At 36.1% G+C, this 21,207-nt stretch overlaps 1 protein-coding gene across 1 annotated transcript in view; it reads left to right on the top strand.

Moving 5' to 3' along the window:
• The window catches only part of LOC115422987 (forkhead box protein J3-like), a 331,117-nt gene that overhangs the window by 187,929 nt on the left and 121,981 nt on the right, over window positions 1–21,207 (top strand). The gene's annotated exons all lie outside the window — the stretch shown is intronic.

Genomic DNA, 21,207 nt, shown 5'->3' with positions numbered 1-21,207 from the left:
TACTTTTCTTTTTTCTTTTGTTCAGACAAGGTATAGTTTTTAGATGTTACCTGCTTCACAGTTTCGACTGTCAAGCAGGTAACATCTAAAAACTATACCTTGTCTGAATAAAAGAAAAAAGAAAAGTATAATTTTTAGATACAGTGTCTTGAATAGTTTTTCTTAGTTTAACCCTTTCATGCATTAATTATGAGAGCTTTAACCTGTTTTGTTTTGGTTTTTTTTCTGAGTGTTTTTATTCCTCTTCAGGCATGAAAAACAAACAAACAATGTGACTGAATTTTTTTTAGGAACCTGTTTTTCATGGAGGTACAAAAATATCCACTCAGCTGGACACCATACGTTTAATTTTAGATGCAAAGAAAGATGTATTGAGTGACATACTGGGTAAAAACTATGAAATAAAAACATTTTTAATGCTGCTAATCTGATGTTTTCTCACATTTTAACATACTATAATACTAGTTATTACTCACTTCATGGAGATAATATGCAAAAAACAACTTTTTGTTTAAAAAACCCCAATAACAATTAGCTTTTTTTTGTTTTTTACACTAGATGAGAGCAAATCAGGTTTATCTAGAACAGCAAAGTTACAGTATTGGTATGAATTGCAGTTTATGGGATGATGCATAAGCGTCCACTCTGTTGGCTGATATGGAACTAAAACAACAAAATCCATGAATATACAAAAGAACACCGTTGAAGAGCTGTCCACCGTAGTGACCACTATGCATGAAAGGGTTAACCAACCCAATCCTCTCCCTCCCCTCCCTCCCCTCCCTCCCCTTCCTCCCACCCTTCCCACATACATGCATACAAACTACCATTAAACATGGGACAAAACAAACCAAAAAAACCTAAACAAAAAAAGCAAACAAAATAAATAAATAAATTAGGGGGTGGGGGGGCACAATAATATAAATCATGATAAGGGTAAATTAAACAAGTGTTCAGAGAACGCAAACCTCCGCCAAACACCCCGAATGGTGTACATGTGTGGATCGACTATTTCTTTTTAAATTCAACAGTTTCCAGGTTGTTCCATACAGCAGAAAAAGTTGAAGCTTGGTACCAGTCATGTGTATGCCAAATTATATTCAATTCCAAACAATATTTGTTGAGTTATACTGAAAAATGTGTCATAAACAGGATTTTCAATGTTAAATGGAAATGTCCACAGAGTCCACATTCCACAGTGGATGTGGACAATTTTCTGCCAGATACAAGATATTGTTATAAGCTACGGGTGGATCAAATTGGAGGCTAATCGGAGTCGTTTTGAATTTTTAATGAATTTTTGAAAATTGCCCAATGATGACAGATAGGAAAATTGTAGATTTTGTGACCTTGCTGTGACCTTGAATTTTGGCCTACTTGGTCCAAAATTTAATGGGTTGGTCCCAGGGCCTAGGCCTATCTGTGGGTACAGTTTGGTAAAGATGGTTTTAATAGTTTTCCCGTAAAGTTGCTAACAATCAAACAAACAAACAAACAAACTAACAAACAAACACACAAAGCAAAGTGATCATAATATCTCTTGGCAGAGGTAATAGCAAAAAAAAAAAAAAAAAAAAAAAGAAGCATTTTTTATCCATTATGAAACATCTGTTGGACAAATTAGACCACCACAATCAATGTAATTAATGGAAAATGTGCACTCATGTTTGGTTCATGTAGATATTGTCAAAATTAAGGCATAGTGTTTAGCGCACCATACCACAAAGGTTTCTTCCGCTTTCAAAAACAGGTACATATGAGTTCATTTTATTGTCACTGTCACAGGAACAATGAAAATTCATTTAGCAGCTCTGTTCTGTTTAGCAGCAAAAATAACACTGGGTTACAAAAAAATGTTTTTTGCAAGTTGTCTAGGTTTTTTCAACTGAATTAGGCCCATTTTGCACTGCTAAATCCAAAAATGACATCTGTTTTTCTCAATCAGGTCAGGTTTTTTTGCTAATTTGATTTTGAAAAATTTGATCTTCTCACAAAATTGATTACATTTTTTTGACTTTATCAGTTGGTTTTTTTTTTATATAGTTCTCACCCAAAATAGGTTTTAAGAGAAAAAAAAATCAGGATTCCTGTTAGGTACAATGGTGTATTCACCGCAGATGTAGCAGAATACGTCAGGCTTATTTTTGCAAGATCTTCTAGTCAAAGCCATTTCATTCACCTGTAATATTAAAAAAAAAACATTAATCATAAATTGGCAAAAGTAAAATCTTCAGAACTCGTTTATTGCAAGAAATATGAAAGACTTTTGTATCATATGATGTGAAAATGCCCATAAATGTAAGCAAAAATTTTAAAAAGCCAATATTTAGCATAGTTCAGAAAGTTGACCTGATTGAGAAAAATAAATGTGAGTTTTGGATTCAGCACACCAAAATTATCCTAAATCAGCTCAGAAAACTTAAACAATAAATTTGTTGTTGACAAGTGTAATTAGTGCAAAAAAAAAAAGACTGTATAAAACATCACACAAAATATCACACAAAATACAAAAAAATGTAATCAATGTACGAAAGCTACAAGATCGAATATTAAATATACAGATACTACTAAAGTATTACAAAAACATGTGTAAATACACGTTTATGAACATCCAGAAGATAATAGGAATGAGACTTGTTATTGCCATTACACTCAGATAAATAATAAAGTCTAAATAGTGTCTAATGATGAATCTGTTAAATAAAAAATTGGTCAGATTAGCTGAGAAAAATTATTTGGATTTTTTTTCTTCTTTGCTCAAATTAACACAACACAAGCCAAAACATTTTCGCTGATATTTGTTTCAGATTCGTCTAAATCCTGGTGCTGGAGGTTTTCGTTTTTGTGGCCTGTTTTCTAGTTTTTGTTTTTTTTTTTACTTTTACACACAGTCTTAGGTGATGACACATCCGCACAGACACACACTGACTAGAGCTGAACTGGGTGTGACCGTCAATACAAGGGTCAGAGGTCAAGTGTCGACCGGGACCTCAGACGTCTGTCAGATCTGAACACACACACACACACACACACACATACACACACCGCGGACTGATGATGATGTGTGCTGCGCGACCTCTTCGTTTGACCTCCACCAAAGAGAATATTTGTCCCACAGCAGCAGCTCACATAACTCTGAGTGTTTGGTCTGGACGTGATGTGATGTCTGGACTTGACAGCTTATTCCAGTTTTCCATTCTGCTCCTTTTCACACTCACAGTTCCCAGAATTTGTCAATTTGAAACACTTTGATCACAATTCTTACTGCCAAGGAAATTTTGTTAGATTTATTTGTTTTTCTCACTGCCATTATAGGCATGTAGTAGCTCAGTTTTTAGAACATTTTGAATATCAATTGCTTAAGACACAGGTGTCAAACATGCGGCCCGGGGGCCAAAACCGGCCCGCCAAAGGTTCCAATCCGGCCCGTGGGATGAATTTACAAAGTGCAAATTAGGGCGTCAAACTCAAAAATAATATCATAATAACTTATAAATAATGACAACACCAATTTTTTCTCTTTGATTTAGCGCAAAAAACACTAAATTATGAAAATGTTTACATTAACAAACTATCCTTTAGCAATAAAATGTGAATAAACTGAACAAATATGAACAACCTGAAATATCTAAAGAAAATTAAGTGCAATTTTAACAATTTTCTGCCTGTTACTAAAAAAATTGTGCCTTTGGAGAGTGGATCTGTAATGCATGTGTATAAATGATAAGTTGAGGCACAATATTGATAAAATTGTACTTATTTTTCTTAACAAATTAAATTTTTTTCAGGTTATTCACATCCTTTTTGTTTGGATAATTACCTCCGCCAAGGAGGTTATGTTTTTGCCAGGGTTTGTTTGTTTGTTTGTCTGTCCGTTAGTGTGCAACATAACTCAAAAAGTTATGGACAGATTTGGATGAAATTTTCAGGGTTTGTTGGAAATGGGATAAGGAAGAAATGATTAAATTTTGGTGGTAATCGGGGGTGGGGGGGCCCACGGGGGGGGGGGTGCAGACCAGAAAATTTCATCAAAATCTGTCCATAACTTTTTGAGTTATGTTGCACACTAACGGACAGACAAACAAACAAACAAACAAACCCTGGCAAAAACATAACCTCCTTGGCGTGGGGGGGCCCACGAGGGGGGCCACTGATCCGCCTTGGCGGAGGTCTGCGCTCTCTGAGTGCTTTTCTAGTTTGTAAATGTAAATATTGACGTAAATGAATGTCATTTTTTGCACTAAAACAATTTGGAGTTGTCATTATTTATTGGCTATCATGCTATTATTTTACTGGTCCGGCCCACTTCAGATTAAATAGGGCTGAATGAGGCCCCCGGAAGAAAATGAGTTTGACATCCCTGGTTTAAGAGATTGTGATTTTTAATTAATTTATTTTTTTTAACCTATAAAGATCCAGTGCTACTTTTGTGGTAGTTCCCAAATTATTATTTTTTTTGTCTATTTTTAACTTTTCTTAAGTGATTTATTACCCTCAGCTACACTGGCTGCATGGTATTGTCATCAGTTGGTCGTCTGTCTGTCCATGTATGTGCAAAAACGTTGCCATACACCACTGGTTCTCAATAGGGGTGTGTATTGGCAAGAATCTGGCGATACGATACAAATCACCATACTAGGATCACAATACGTGTTATATCATGATACTGTTAAAAAGGCAATTTTTTTGTTTGTTTCTTTTTTTTAAATGATTAATTCCTTGAAGAACTGAATTACGTCAAAAATTTGCAGAAGTACTAAACACACTTTTATTTGATCAGAACAGGATCTAATGTTATATCACAAAATTTTCCTGTGTTAAAACTTAAATCATATTTTAGAGACATTACAGTTTAAGATCCTGTTCAAATGTTCATATTCTATTAGTTTATAACGAACATCATAACATTATTTTTGTGCAATCCCAACAAAGGAGCTAACAATATTTAATAAAAGATTGTTAAATAATAATAAATAAAATATAAACAAAAAAGATAAACAAAAAAACTAAAATGAACCTCCACAATATTTACACTTGAATAAATACCTAAAAGTATCGATACAGTACTTTTTAATATCGATATAATATCAATGTATTGTGAAATGAAATATCACGATATATTGCAGAACTGATATTTTCTTACAGCCCTAGTTCTCAATCGTGGGGGGGGGGGGGGGGGGGGCGGTGCGGGCAGTCAACAACAATGATAAGATGAGGGGAGCTCACTTTCACTCTCCCACAGCTTTATCAACACGTCCTCCACATACAGGTCTGTTGCGTTACTAGAACAATTATAATTGAGGTCCGGATTGAGGTCAGTGAGCGGGGGGATGGGCGCCTGGCACATCGTCCGTCCATCCATCTGTCCATCTGTATGTGCAAAAACTTTGGCATGGTCTGAAGGCCGAGGGTTTTCAAGTGCACGCACATTATGTTCACCATTTATTCTAATATTATGCTCAGTATTTTGCATCCCTAAGTGAAAGTCAGGTATTTTCCTATATTTAATTTACTGATCATGATTAATGTCTGTAAAAGCTTGAATTAAAATTGAATGTTATTATATGAAAAGCAGTGAAAATGGAGGAAAAAGTGACTTTTTCAGAAAATCTATCATTAACTGAACATAAGACAAACATTTCCATCCACTGTCATTGATCCAACTCCATGGGTTTTACTGGTGAATCGATGTTGTAGAAGATGACGGTGTTTCTACGGTAACTATGGAGCCTCTGAATGTCCAAATGAGTCATATCTGATGACCATGAAAAGATGACAAACTGTATTTTACACCAGTTATTTACATGTATTAATAAGATTAGTGGATCAGCAGGTATCTAACTTTTTATTAGTCAAATGATAAAATTTTTGAATCAGATTATTCACAGGGTTGCTGTGGATTAATTTCAATTAATCATGATTTAATATCATTAATTTTAATCTATATTAGCCTATTTGCGTTTCATTTTGCATGAGCAAACAGACTTAAGAAAGAAGGGAATATACAGGGGTTGGACAAAATAATGGAAACACCTTCACCTCAAGATGATAATGCCCCAATCCATACAGCTAGAATTGTTAAAGAATGGCATGAGGAACATTCTAATGAAGTTGAGCATCTCGTATGGCCGGCACAGTCCCCAGACCTCAACATTATTGAGCATTTATGATCAGTTTTAGAGATTCAAGTAAGATGTCGATTTCCACTGCCATCGCCTCTAAAAGAGTTGGAGGGTATTCTAACTGAAGAATGGCTTAAAATTCCTTTGGAAACAATTCACAAGTTGTATGAATCAATACCTCGGAGAATTGAGGCTGTAATTGCCGCAAAAGGTGGACCTACACCATATTAAATTATATTTTGTTGATTTTTTAAGGTGTTTCCATTATTTTGTCCAACCCCTGTATAGAGGGAATGCACATACGTCACTTCCCCCCTGGGCCACGCCCCTCTAAGTCAGACTGAGTGGCAAAAACAAACCGGCTCAACATGGTGGAGCATAGCAGTATCTACAGCGAGACCGGGAAAAATGTGGAATATAACATGAAATTAAAGACAGTTGGACTGGACATGGATCCATACAAGCTACCAAACAACAAGTGGTCTACGAACATTGATATGTGGCCGGAAATCACATATTCTGACATTTATATGAACCTGAATTCAGCGCCAGGAAAATACACAATGCAAAGCCTGAAAGCATACAAAAGACAAAGAGTTGTTGACATCCTCGTCATCGTTAATTAGAGGATTACAGCTGGTGAGTGCTTTCAGTTCAACATACTATTGTTTCTGAGGTTTTCTGTCAGTGCAGACGTATTTTCTTGGCGGTGATTGCCAAGGTAAAGGCCCAGCAGTAGTGCTCACAGTTCACTACTGATTTACTGGAGTTGAACCCTTAGTATTGACCCAAGTGAGTGGATGATCTACTGGTACTGTGGAGATTTAAGTAGAGTTAACATCAAATACTTGATAAACACAGCTACAACAGCTTTGTGCTAGAGTACCCCCTTATTTGGAAAACTAGGTTAGCCTCAGTTTAAGCTAGTTTACAAATTACGTAGAACGCAAGGTTCAGAATCACACAACTGAAGACAAAAACGTTTCAGTTATGAAATACAGAACTAAATGACAGATGCTAACATTAAGAGCTTTGCTAAGAAGTAACGTTAGCCAAAACGATATGTAATTTAAGGTATGATGTTACACAAGAATACAGCATAAATTAACATTACCTGACACAAATCCAGGTTTCGTTGCCTGGATTCCAGTTATTTCTACGAATTGCAGCGATCCACCTGCTTCTTCTGTCTTTGGCTTTAGGTCGCCGCTAAAACGATAGCTCCAAGTGCTTTTTAAACCTATTTCTGCAATCAATGTCACAACAGCTCTTCCCCATTTTTTAGATTGTTCTAGAGCAGGCGTGTCCAAAGTCCGGCCCGGGGGCCAATCACGGCCCGCGGTCAGATTTAATACGGCCCACAGCTTTGGTGTTATATTGTATTATTTATGGCCCGCTTGGACTGTTGAACCGAGCACATGAATCATAAAAGGTTCAAAATGCACTTTCTCCTTTCACCTCATGGTGGCAGCACCACTCTAACTCTATCTGGCTCTGTGACCTCACCGTGAACCCATTTTGCTAATTTCTAACCATGGCGCCTGTAAATAAAAAAAACAAAAGTTGACAGTGAGGGCCGCCGCTTCCAGCAGAGATGGGAATTACAATTTTTTTTCACTGAAAATCGAGGCGATTGTGTTTGCCTAATTTGTCAACAGACTGTTGCCTTCTTTAAGGAATTCAACGTAAAGAGACACGAGCAGACAAAACATGCTAACGCATACGACAAGCTAGCAGGGAGTGAGCGCTCCGAAAAAGTGAAGTAAATTCCACCTGCTTTAAACTCAACAGTGACTCTTCATGTGAACCTGAGTTCAGTGAACTCACCACCAGGGCAGGCTACCAAGTTGCCAGGTTAGTTGCCTCTAACTGCTGGTGTTGTGTACTTGTAGATGTGACACAAAATATTACTTTCTGAATCATATAAGTCATGTTTAAAATGAATGTGGGGTTAAGATTTTTATCAACTTCTTGGACGTTTAAGATACTCCACACAGTTTGTTCTATGTTATCTGACTCCAGATGTGAAAGGAAGGCAGAACTGTTTTCTGTTTTTTTTTTTTTTTTAATTTGTTCACACCTGAGTGGCTCAGATTTGGTTACACTGCCATTTAAAAAAAATGATATTGTGACAGTGAAAATAAACTTGTTGTAGAACAGCGCATTTATATGTAATTTTTACTGTTTAAAAAACGTCTGAAGGGACCACTGGCCCCTGGCAATGTCCACATTATCAGATCTGGCCCTCTTTAAAAAAAGTTTGGACACCCCTGTTCTAGAGTTTTCGCAGTATTCAAGCCAAAGCCACTACTCATCTCCCTCTTTCTGCCACTCAGTGGACGGAACCACGGTGATTTCCGCTAGCGGTGATGTCACATGCATACCCTCTATATGCACTTAATGTGTTTATTAAACATCCTCAACAGTTTCAACAAAACAACTGTAAACAACTATTCGGTCTTGGTTTTTTTGTCCTCATATTTCCATCCAGAGGCCAACGTGCTGTTTAGTGTCTTCTATCTTTATGGGTTGGTTCTGCTGGATGTCACTACCGCATCAACTGACCATTTGTTCATGTGCAACGCTAACTCTACTTGGACAAACTGACCCACATGTGTTGGCAGAGACGTTCAGAGTCATTCTACTGCAGATGAGCTGATTTCGTTAAAAGTTTTTTTATCGGATTAATCATGATGATGGATTAATTCACTTTAATTTTGACAGGCGTACTTTTTATATCAGTAAACGTTAGGGGTGTGTTTTGGCGAGAATCTGGCGGTACGATACAAATCACAATACTAGGATCATGATACGATATATCACGATATATCATGATACTGTTAAAAACGCAATTTTTTGTTCGTTTCTTTTTTTTTTTAAAGATTATTTCCTGGAAGAATTGAAATACACCAGAAATATGCACAAAAACTAAACATTTTTATTTGATCACAACACAATCTAATGCTATATCACAACATTTTTCGAATTCTCCTGGTTTCCAAAGGAACCAACATCAGAGTCATTCTACTGCAGATGAGCTGATTTCGTTAAAAGTTTTTTATCAGATTAATCATGATGATGGATTAATTCACTTTAATTTTGACAGGCGTACTTTTTATATCAGTAAACGTTAGGGGTGTGTTTTGGCGAGAATCTGGCGGTACGATACAAATCACAATACTAGGATACGATATATTGCGATATATCATGGTCCTATTAAAAAGGCAATTTTCTGTTTGTTTCTTTTTTTTTTTTTTTTAAAGATTATTTCCTGGAAGAATTGAAATACACCAGAAATATGCACAAAAACTAAACATTTTTATTTGATCACAACACAATCTAATGCTATATCACAACATTTTTCTAATTCTCCTGGTTTCCAAAGAAACCAACATCTGCCTGTCAGACAGTAAAAAGTGCTTTCAGGATGCTTCAAATAACCATTATTTAATAAAACAGTTTTAAATAATAATAAAATATAAACAATAAAGAAAACCAAAAAAACAAAAATGAACCTCCACCATATCTGCATTTGAATAAATACCTAAAAATATGGATACAGTACTTTTTAATATCGATACAGTATTGCGAAATGAAATATCACAATATATTGCAGAACTGATATTTTCTAACACCCCTAGTAAATGTTTTTGGTCGCCAGTGGATGTTTGGGTCTTTATGGGTTAAATTCAGTGTCTTATTTTGTGACACTTGCAGAGCACTGATAGGAAAAAGCATTTTCCACAATTCAGATTTTGAAATTTTTCTTTTTCCTCATGGGTTTATAAGACACCAAAAGTACAGATGCAGTGGTCAAACATTTCGTTACTAAATTATAGGTTATTTCACAGCTCGATCTCAGAGAAAATACTCTTCTCTCTCAATGTTGGCCAAATAAAATCGTCTACTAAAAGGATTCCCTTTCTGAAGCTCAGCGCAGGTTTTCAGAATCATCCAGTCTAAAGAAACCGACATGAATAGGGGACATTTTACTGAAAAGTGAAGCAAAAAAATGAACCTTATTTTCAATTTCAGTCAACTCACAAAGCAGCCTGTCCTCGTCTGGAGTGGTATCAAACCTGCCAGTCTCTAGTGCTAATCCTGAACAGAACTATGCGCATTCAAGAGGTCGCCGGCTTTTGTTGAATTTATAAACTGTTCTGAAAAGTTAAGGCCTACTTTTTTTTTTTTTTTTTTTTTTTTTTTTTGCAACACTTGTATATGCATAGAAATCTTGTATGGAGCTGTTTTAGCCTGGTATCCTTTCAGTCGGCGTCTGTTGTAGTGGCCAAACAGCTTCATAAAAGCTTTCCTATAAAATGGGATCTTTTTTTTTTGACATTCAGAGACAGTTTAGCCTAAAATTAGCCGTGGTATATAGCATTGTGTTTAACATGTTATGAGGAAAAGGAACTGAAATCGCCAACAAATGTGGCTCAAATAAAGGTTTTACGATTTTTATCACTCACATTCAGTTTTTGTCAATGAGAGAAGATTAATTCCTTACCTTAAGGTTTCCAAAAGTTAATGCTGTACTTCACATCGTATTCAACACTGTATTTAGTCTTTATGTGGTATTAAATGTATAGTTTTTTTTATCCCATATATCAATGGACTTTTTTTTTTTAATCAACACATTATGAATACCCACCTCATCACGCTCTATAATACACAATATGGACGAAAGTATTTGGACACATTGAATTCAGGTGTTTCTTTTTTAACTGGGGTCTGGGATACTTTCATCACATCTTTATATTGATATTGATGCTTTTATGAACAGGATATTTTATGAGCTGGAGCCATGATGTGTCCCAATACTTTTGTCCGTATTGTTTATAAACGTCAAGTTTTCCTCAAAGTTTAATGGGAGATTTTTTTTTTTTCTGATGATTTTTTTTTTACAATTGAATTTGAAACTGATTGTAGTGGATATGGGTGTCAAAGTACAAAGTATTGTTTACAGTCAGAACGTGAAAAATATTTTAGAAATTTAGAGGTAGAACATTTAAAATCATAGTCATGGATAAAAAAAAAACAAAACAAAATTAATGTAGAATAGAATAGAATAGAATAGAACAGAATAGAATAGTCTTTATTGTCATTGCACAGAAGTTGTGGTGGGGCCACTCTGCACCACATAATAATAAAAATACAAGAACAAATAACAGTATATGTATAAATAAATAAATAACAGTGGGATTAAAAAAAGACAGTTGAGATGTTGAGAGAAATTAAGTAAAAATAATCTCTGAGGCATTTTGGAAACAAAGAATTTAACCCTTTCATGCATAGTGGTCACTATAGTGGGCAGATATTCTCCAGCTGTTCTCTTGTATATTCATGGGTTTAGTTGTTTTAATTCCATGTCCTCCCAGCAATGCATTTTTGTCCTCTGTAGGGGACTAAAGTCTGACAGTTTTAATAATAATAATAATAATAATAATAATAATAATAATAATAATAATAATAATAATAATAATAATAAATGCTGCTCATTGCAAAGGACATTCAATTAAAAAATAAATAAATGAATATAATTTTAAAAATGTATCTGAAAAAACTGTTGCATTATGCAGTTTCCAATTACACTGACACACTGACATTCAGACCATTATTGTAACTTTGCTGTTCTTGATAAACCTGATATGCACTAACATTTTTAAATGTAAATCAACTGCTAATTTTCTCAAACAAAAAGTTTTTTTTTTTTTTTTTTTTTTTTTTGCGTATTATCTCCATAACTAGTATTAGAATATGACAAAAAGTGAGAAAACATCAGATTAGCTGCATTAAAAATGTTTTTATTTCATAGTTTTCACACAGTTTATCACTTTATGATGATGGGTTTTAAATATATGTGTCTTTGCTTCAAAAATTTAACACATGCCGTCCAGCTGAGCGGACATTTTTGTAACTCCATGAAAAATAGATTCATAAAAAAAATTCAATGGCACTGTTTTTTTCATGCCTAAAGAGGAATAAAAACACTCAGGAAAAAAATCTTGATTAAGGTTCTCATAATTCATGCATGAAAGGGTTAAACAAAACTAACCAATGCAATATTATTTATCACAGTATACTGTACCTCAGTTCAACGTTTAATCTCATAAAAATACGACATTATTTTCATTAAATTATGAGTTTTTTGTAAACTACAATTTTATTCTCATAATATTATGGCTTTATTCTTGAAATATTATGACTATTCTCATAAAATTATGACTCTTTTTGTATTCGACTTTATTCTCTTAAAGTTACGGGTTTTTCCCTCAATATTTTACAACTCTAGTCTTGTAGTGACAAGTGTTTTTATTTTCTTTTATGGCCCTAATAAGGAATGAAAACAGTAAATGTCCCAATTTTATATTTTCTTGTGATTTTATGTGACATTTAAAAAAAAAATATTTTCCAAAGCTGAAGAATTTGGCCTTTTCTGTGTTTTCACTAACCACCAAAAACAGGCTGAACAGCTCTGTGATGCACACTGTTAGACTCTGTAACTGTTCTAACTCTGTCTCTGTCTCATAAACTTTACATTTTACAGACTAGAGCTGCAGCTGAAGGTCATTTTCATCATCTTTGAATATACAGCGATGGTTAATTTTTCAGTTAATTTATCTGTTTGTAAGCTATTGCATGAAATTCTAGTTAGCACACCTTAATGCGTTGAAGATGCTCATTTTCTCCATTTCACAGTCGGAAATTTAATATTAAACACAGATGAGCAGTAAATAGACAGTCAGAGTAAGCTTTTGCAGTTGAAATCACTTATATTATTATGTACGGCTTGGTTTAAGAATCAATTTTCTGAATCAAATCAATCTTCTTTTGAAAGATCCCATATTGATTTGTTTTCAGAATGTGCCATTTTCTATAAACGGGTATAGTTTGTCCCTTGTTCGTCATGGTAAATAAAAAGTACATTAAATATAAATGTTACAGAGTCCATTCTTTATGTAAACACCTGGTTAAGGAGTTCATTGTCAGATTTACAGCATCATTTTTCCAATAATCTGTTGCATATATATGTTGTTGTTGATTTTTTTTAAATTATTATTATTATTATTATTATTATTATTATTATTATTATTATTATTATTATTATTATGGTGTGAATGCTCGATACTTTACACATTTAAGTTGATGTAAGCAGTGTATTAGGTGAAAAGGATAGGCAGAAAAATAAGCTTTTGCTTCTAGCCTATTCCTTTTTTGGTTTTTGTGTTTATTACGATTAATGTACTAAATACAATGATTGATGTAAAACCAAAATAAAAAATAAATTCAGTCATTTGTTCATATAGACGCAGAAATTAAAACCAATGCTCAGAAATAATGATATGGCATTAATTCTGTACATTTTTTCTGTTATTGAGACAACCAAAAAAATAACCAATAGACATAGAAGGTACATATACGGAGCATATATTAGGGATGCACCGATACCACTTTTTTCCAGACCGAGTACGAGTACTTACATTTGAGTACTTGCCGATACCGAGTACTGATACGAGTACTTAATAATCCCATTCCAGATTTTAGTTCCTTTTGTAAATGTGTTTTATTGTCGTTGTCATTAGTCTGACTGGAACAAAGTGCTGCTACTGACATTTAATGTGTTGGAATGAGCGTTTGTCAATGAATCCACCAGGGGGCGCCGCTCTGAATTAACCATACTGGACAAATACCACGAAGAAGAGTAAAGTTTTTTGAGAAGAAGAAGAAGAAAGTCAGTAATAAACATGGAGATGACAGAGGTAACACTTATGTGATACTAATGTTGCAGCGTTTTCACTGGTAAGGTTTAAAAGTGAAGCTTCAGCAGGAAGAGAAAAGAGAAATGAGTGATAAGTTTCGTTTTCACTTCCGCTGGCGGCGGTCCGCACCACTCTGTACCCCCGGTGGTATTCTCCATCTGGTTACACATCCGCCAGCACTTGGAAAACAGATGGAATGTACGCAGAGGACGGACAGAACGCTGCGTCTGTATCTGTCTGTGTCTGTAACGTTACTGTCAGTCAGCGTTACTTTTATCACCGTCATTTATTTTGAAAAATCTCCACACTCTTCACACTCCACACACATTATTCCTCCTCCTCGTACCTGCTGCACTGAACTGTGAATGTCACGCGGTCGTAAGTGGTATCCGTGCATTTGTATCGGATGTCTTTTACGAGTACAAATACGAGTACACACACTGAGTATCGGAGCCGATGCCGATGCTCGTATCGGAATCGGTGCATCCCTAGCATAAATGAACATATTTTTAATCGATGCTGTTAAATATAGCTCTGCAGTTATTATGTTTAATACTTTGTGAAACAGTTTCATAAAGGTTTTAACAGCACGAATGCAGTTATCTTTGTTATTTTTCTAGCCTTGTGATGCATTCAGTGGCAAAAGCCAAAAGGTGACCAACATTAGGAGTCACGGAAATAAACATTCATGATTGTGCAGCAGGTGAGAACAGCATTACACCGAGCCTCAGAAAATCAGATTTAAACTGTTTTACCTCCTGGTAGACTACATTTTGAGGGTTTTCTTAATCATCACTCACTATACATTTAAAAACAATGATTCAGAGCAGAGGAGGACCTTGATGATAAAGAAGCTGATGCCAACGTCAATGATATCCACCCACACCCAGACAGGTGGCGTCCTGCAGAAGCAGCAGTGTGTCACAGCCTCTTCTATAACACATTTCTCACTAATATTCTGCATTGGAGAGCGCCTGTGTGTCTGAACATTCCTTTAATATGATATCAGGAAAGTATTACAGCAGAAACACTGAAACTGAACACTTAATATTTAAATTGCAGTTGTTTTTCTTGAAGTTCTGAAATCCAAGAGATCTAACTTTAAGCCTCTTTGGCAACATTTGGAGGTGTGCGGTCAATCATTTGTCTTTTATGTGAATATCACACTTTTATGGTAACCACACATTCATTTGCTACTACAACAAAGCAGTCAGATTAATTTCAGGCCCACCCACTCCAGATGTCACAGACATCCACCAAAAGAAATCCTACAAAACACACTGTTCTTGTGTTTTTCTTGTTGATGCTCTACAGGGCAGAGCACTGCCCCTGAAATTGTTAAGTGATGTCTCACCCGAAGGCTATATTTTCACATTTGTCTATATAATTAAACGTAGCCTGAAGGTAACGCCGGCGCTCTGCTTCACATGCACTGACTGTCAGACGAGACAAAATTCAACATAACTCTGAGGCATTTCTTTTAAGAGGTCTGTGATCTCTCACCGCATGACAATACTCACGTCTTCTGAAGAAGTTAAATTTTCAAAAACATCAAGTCAAGTCGAGTTTTTTTTTTTTTTATGCAGCACAAATCCCCAATTCCCAAATTTCCATCAAGATACTTAAAAATCTATACAGCATATGACCCTCTGTCCTTAAAAGGGCAGCTCAGATGAAGAAAAACCCAAGAAAACAACCTCAGTGAGAGCCACAGAGGACCAACATGCAATAGACATGCAATAGATGTCATGTTCAGAGACACTCACAAGGCTTTTTTCAGGAGGCCAAGTCAAATCTTAAGTCTCTTATGATTGCAAGAGCATTTTATCCAAGCTTATACTGCACTATCATCACTGCTTTGTCTTTTAACATACAGTATCAGCACCATTTAGTTGGGCTTTTTTTTAAAAAAATATTGAATTTAAATGATTTGTCTAAAGTGATCATATACCAGAAGACTGGTCTACGCTTAGGAACTTCATTTGTGTACGAAAAACCCACAAGAACAGAATATATAATATGTTCTGTCTGTATTTTTAACCTGTGTTTTTAAATTTATTCTGTTTGTCGATTGCTTGTTTGTTTATTTTTAAGTGGACTCCGAAGTCTGTAAATAAAGATGATGATGATGATGATCTTACAGTAGATTCATATACGAGGGGCGACTGAAAAGTTTTGAGCCTAACAGGGAAAGGATTAAGATATGAAGACCAACTTTGGTCCATGAAATCTTTCATTTATCTTAATCCTATCCACTAAATTTCTTGGTCATAGCAATCTTTTCCCCTGTTTTATAGGTACCTGAACTTTCTGTATCAAGTATTTCCTGAAAAATGGACAAACTTGAGTATGGGGCTGATTTGTGACTATGGATGAGACTTGAGTCCATCATTATCAGCCTGAGACCAAAGAGCAGTCAAAACAATGGAAACATCCCATGTCACCAACCCCAAAGAAGGCAAAGGTCGTACGCGTAGTTGACAGCCCGATACTCAAGTTTGTCCATTTTTCAGGAAACACTTGATACAGAAAGTTCAGGGAACTGTAAAACAGGGAAAACGATTGCTATGACCAAGAAATTTAGTGGATAGGATCAAGATATGTGAAAGATTTCATGGACCAAATTTGGTCTTCATATCATAATCCTTTCTGTGTTAGGCTTGAAACTTTTCAGTTGCCCCTCGTAGTACATGTAGATCATACACAACAGCTGACCACTGACAGGCAAAGTGTAATTAATGTTGATTATCTTATTCCAATGGGACCTGTCAGTGGTGGGATAAATTACACAGCAAGTGAACATGTAGACCTGGAAGATGATGTGTCTGAAACGGTAAAATGTTCAAGAGTACAGATCTGAGCAACTTTGACAAGGGAGGAACTGTGACGTCCAAATCAGCGGGTCAGAGCATCTCCAGATCTTGTTGTTCATTTTCAATGTAAAGTGATTAGAAGCGACCTAAAGTATCAAACAAACAACAACTGGATCTCAACCATCCATAACATCTATGAGAGCAGAATATTATTACCGTCTGTCGAATATGTGTAATGCCACGTTTCTACTTCATGGAACCAGCTCAACTTGATTCGGGTACCAGGTACTATTCCTGGAGACCGTTTCCATTACAGGATACTACTGACTTTAGAGTACCTGGACGTCATAGTGATGTGGCACGTAGCTTCCATGACGTCTACTCCGACTTGCTGATAAACTCGCTCACTGCGTATTGTCCCATCAAGCTCACGCTGAATTTTTTCGTTAACCACCAATGATGGAAATGTCTGAACCTCCTCGACCGACCATGGTGGAGTTTTTCGGGCTGCCCTCATATGGACTAATCTACCGGTATATTTACTGTAAACTTGTGAATCTTTTTTTTTTTTTTTTTAATGGCGAGTCGCACATTGATGATGCAATGCTGCAGAGACAACTCTCTTAGCACTCAGTGGTCTGTAGTGTTTACACGCCATGTTTTAGTATCCCTTCATGCGTTTTGGTACCTCAAGCAGATACCAAAAAATACTAGTACTGGGTACCAGAATCCAGGTTCTTTTACGTAATGGAAACACAAAAAGGTCGAGTTGAGTTGGTACCACGTAATGGAAACACGGCATAAATCCCCCTTTTTGCATGAAAAGGTCTCGACTCCACCATACCTCTGAAGGTATGTGTGGTATCCGGACCAAGATCTTAGCAGCAGATCCTTGAAGTCCTGTAAGTCGTGAAATGGGAGGGATTGGACTTGTTTATCCAGCCCCTCCCACAGATTCTCATTGGTCTTGAGATTGGGATGTCCCTCCTTAGGTCCATTTTTAGTTTGGTACTAACCACTGTAAACCAGGAACACCCAACAAGACCTGCAGTTGTGGAGATGCTCTGACCAGTCATCACCGTTACAATGTGGACCTGGGAAAAGTCGCTCAGTTCCTTATGTTGATTCTGCTGCTTCCAACACATCAGGTTTGACGACTAAATGTTCAATTAATGCCTAATATAAATGTAACTCACTGAAAGGAACCATAACACAGGTCTACAATTTTTAGAAATTATCTGCATCAGAGATTAAATGTGCTAAATGTTACGAATTTTAATAAGATTAATTGCAAAAGAAATGACCAAAGTGCTGGCTTGCTGATGTTTTTTTCAAGGTATATGATAAAGTGTTATTACACATATATATTGACTTATGTACATTTATATAATATATTCTAATCTTCCACTAGATCGAACCTGTAAAGTGAATGTATTGTCATGTGCAGACAATATTTTGAAGTAGATCTGGTAGCTCTGACACAAATTTTCCTTTGGAGTAAAACCCATTCTCTGGTTAATTCTCAAATTTCACATTTTGACCCAAGACTGTCTTTTCGAAACTTCAGCCAACCAGCATTTCTCACTTGATTTTTCTCTATCAGTGACTCACGTGGTAAAATTTCACTACTTTTATTCTGGAAGCATTTGACTTGTAGACCAGTGTAATCAATATTATTACCAATTTTCCTGTCAGTGGTTTGGCTGACCAGTGTATTTTCGCTTTTTAGGAATGTTTTAAAATGTGACCAGGAAAAATAACGTGACAGATTAAAAATGCTCTTTACTAATAAATAAGTAAATAACTGAATAATTGCTTCAGGCATCCAGACCATTTCAAGTTGATTTGTTTTTAATAGGAGGGATTTTTTTTTAATCCCTTCTGTGGTTGGTATTGCTCTGAAGCTCCAGCTCCGGCTCCAGCTCCAGCTCCAGGTCGTCGTATGATTTTACTGCTTAATATGTTGATTTTGTTAAGAGGGTTTAGTTCTGTCACCCACCCGAACCGAACCAGGCTGTTCCGTTGAAGGCGATAACTCATTTAATAAATCACCTGTAGAGAGCTGACTGGTAGACCTGAAGAGGCGTTGCTGACATTTGAAGGAAATGATTTCACGGATGGCTTTGAACGTGAGTTTGTTGTCAATAGTGTCGAGGTATTTGTACACTTCAGCCCTCTGGATGGATTGACCATTGAAAGGGTGGAAATCTGTGAGCAGCAGCGTGGTTTTTGATGTGTTGAAGTTCAAGTAATTCCTTCTGCACCTCTTAGAGAACCGGTCCAACTGCAGGGTGAGTCAGAAAAAACGCTCTTTTCATTTAAAGAAATTGTACCACTGAAATGGAAATGCTTATTTTTCTTTTGATTATACAGTCATATTGATGTGGTTATTGAGCATGTCTGGCGATTGAATCATTGATTTATGGCATAGCATAACAGAGGGAATGTCCATTGTTTATTGTGCACCGAAATATCTGCCAACACAGTTTATGCCACCGTGAATGAAATTGAAATTGTCAACCATTACAGCATGTTTACTCGCCATCAAAATGTTTTGTCTCAACAAAGTCGTCCGGCACGACCTTCAACCTGGCTACCATTCAGATTGATGCAAATCTGTGCTCGTTGTCGCATCTCTAACACAGCTCTTCTCGCCATTCGTGTTCGTCGTAGGGCTTGGATTTCAGCCGTGATGCGATTTCGGAGTTCCTGAAGAGTTTGTGGAACAGTCTGATACACACGGTTTTTAAGATACCCCCACAAGAAAAAATCAAGGGGGGTCAAGTCCGGGGATCTAGGTGGCCACTCTCTCTCCTGACCCAAACAGACAACTCGATGTCGAAATAATACCTGCAATCGCTGTGGTCTTGCCATGATGAAAACTCCCTGGGCACTGTCATGTAGGCCTATGTCCTGAGTGCGAAAGCAAAGCCCCGACTCCTGTAATTGTTGTCAATTTCAAGTTTGTTCACTGTGGCATACATTGTGTTGGCAGGTATTTCAGTGCCCAATAAACAATGGACCTTCTGTCTCTTATGCAATGCAATAAATCTATGACTACATCACCAGACATGCTCAATAACCACATCAATATGACTGTATGGTCAAAAGAAAAATCAGTGTTTCCGTTTTAGCAGTACAATTTCTTTAAATGGAAAGAGCGTTTTTTCTGACTCACCCTGTATAATTTAAGCCAGTGGTTCCCAATCTTTTTTGGCTCGTGACCCCATTTGAACTTCACAAATTTCTGGCGACCCCAAACATTCAAAACAGAGCCTTTTTTTTTTTTTTGCTCAAATTTATCTGTTTTTGATCATGTAATAGTTTGCTATACTATGTTGCAAATAAATTTTAATGTTAGACGACATTTAGTCTATATCAGGGGTGTCAAACTCATGTTAGTTCGGGGGCCACATTAAGCCAAATTTGATCTGCACTGGGCCGGACCTGTAAAATAATAACATAATACAGAAATAATGTCAACTCCAAACTTTCCTCTATGTATTTGAGCGAAAAAGGTAAAATTATGCGATCAAAATGTTTATATCTATCAACTATCCTTTAAAATATTGTGATTATCATGAACAAACTGAAATTTCTTCAGAAAACTAAGTGCAATTTTAACAGTATTATGTCTCAGTTTATCATTTACACATGTACATTACAACTTACATATCACAGTGGATTAACAAATACACAAAACATTTAATAACAGACAGAATATGGGGAAACTTGCACTTCAGACATTTCACAATTTTCATTTTTTTTTCAGGTTATTTGCATTTTTGTGAAATGATAGTTTGTTTTAGTGTAAATACAGTAAAATGACATGAAAATTTTTACATTTACAAAGACAAAAATTTGGAGTTGTGAGTATTTATAGGTTATTCTGATAGTATTTTACGGATCCAACCCACTTGAGATTAAATGTGGAACCTGAACTAAAAGGATTAACTGATCACTGAAACTTCAGTGTAAATTTTGCATTTCACAAATTCATCCCAGGGGCCAGACTGGACCCTGTGACGGGCTGGATTTGGCCCCCTGGTCGCATGTTTGACACCCGTGGTCTATATAATGTGTATTATTATGGACGGAGGCAGAAAAGCCAGGTGTAGATTACTGCACAAAAGGAGAAGTTTTTTTTCCTTGGTCAGGATATGTACAGTCAGTCCAGCTGTGATTTAGAAGGCTGACAATTAATACTGAACAAACAAGAACTCAAACTATGAATTATGAAAGAGCTGCATTATCTGAAACCGACCACAATGAACATTTGACAGATAAACAGACCACAGTGCTTCAGTTTCAGCTTCACAGTTAGTCATGTCTTTTATGGATTGGGATTGTCTCCATCAACTCACCATATAATTTTTATTAAAATTTTCTTTTTCTTTTTATCAATTACTAGAAATTTCAGGCGACCCCATTTGAATTTCAGGCGACCCCACATGGGGTCCCGAACCCCACTGTTGAAAAACACTGATTTAAGCTAATTGTCAGAGATTACGA

The sequence above is a fragment of the Sphaeramia orbicularis genome, chromosome 7 (assembly GCF_902148855.1).
Source record: "Sphaeramia orbicularis chromosome 7, fSphaOr1.1, whole genome shotgun sequence".
Taxonomy (NCBI): Eukaryota; Metazoa; Chordata; class Actinopteri; order Kurtiformes; family Apogonidae; genus Sphaeramia; species Sphaeramia orbicularis.
Note: the sequence above shows the minus strand (reverse complement) of the source record. Positions and strands in the feature narration are given on the sequence as shown.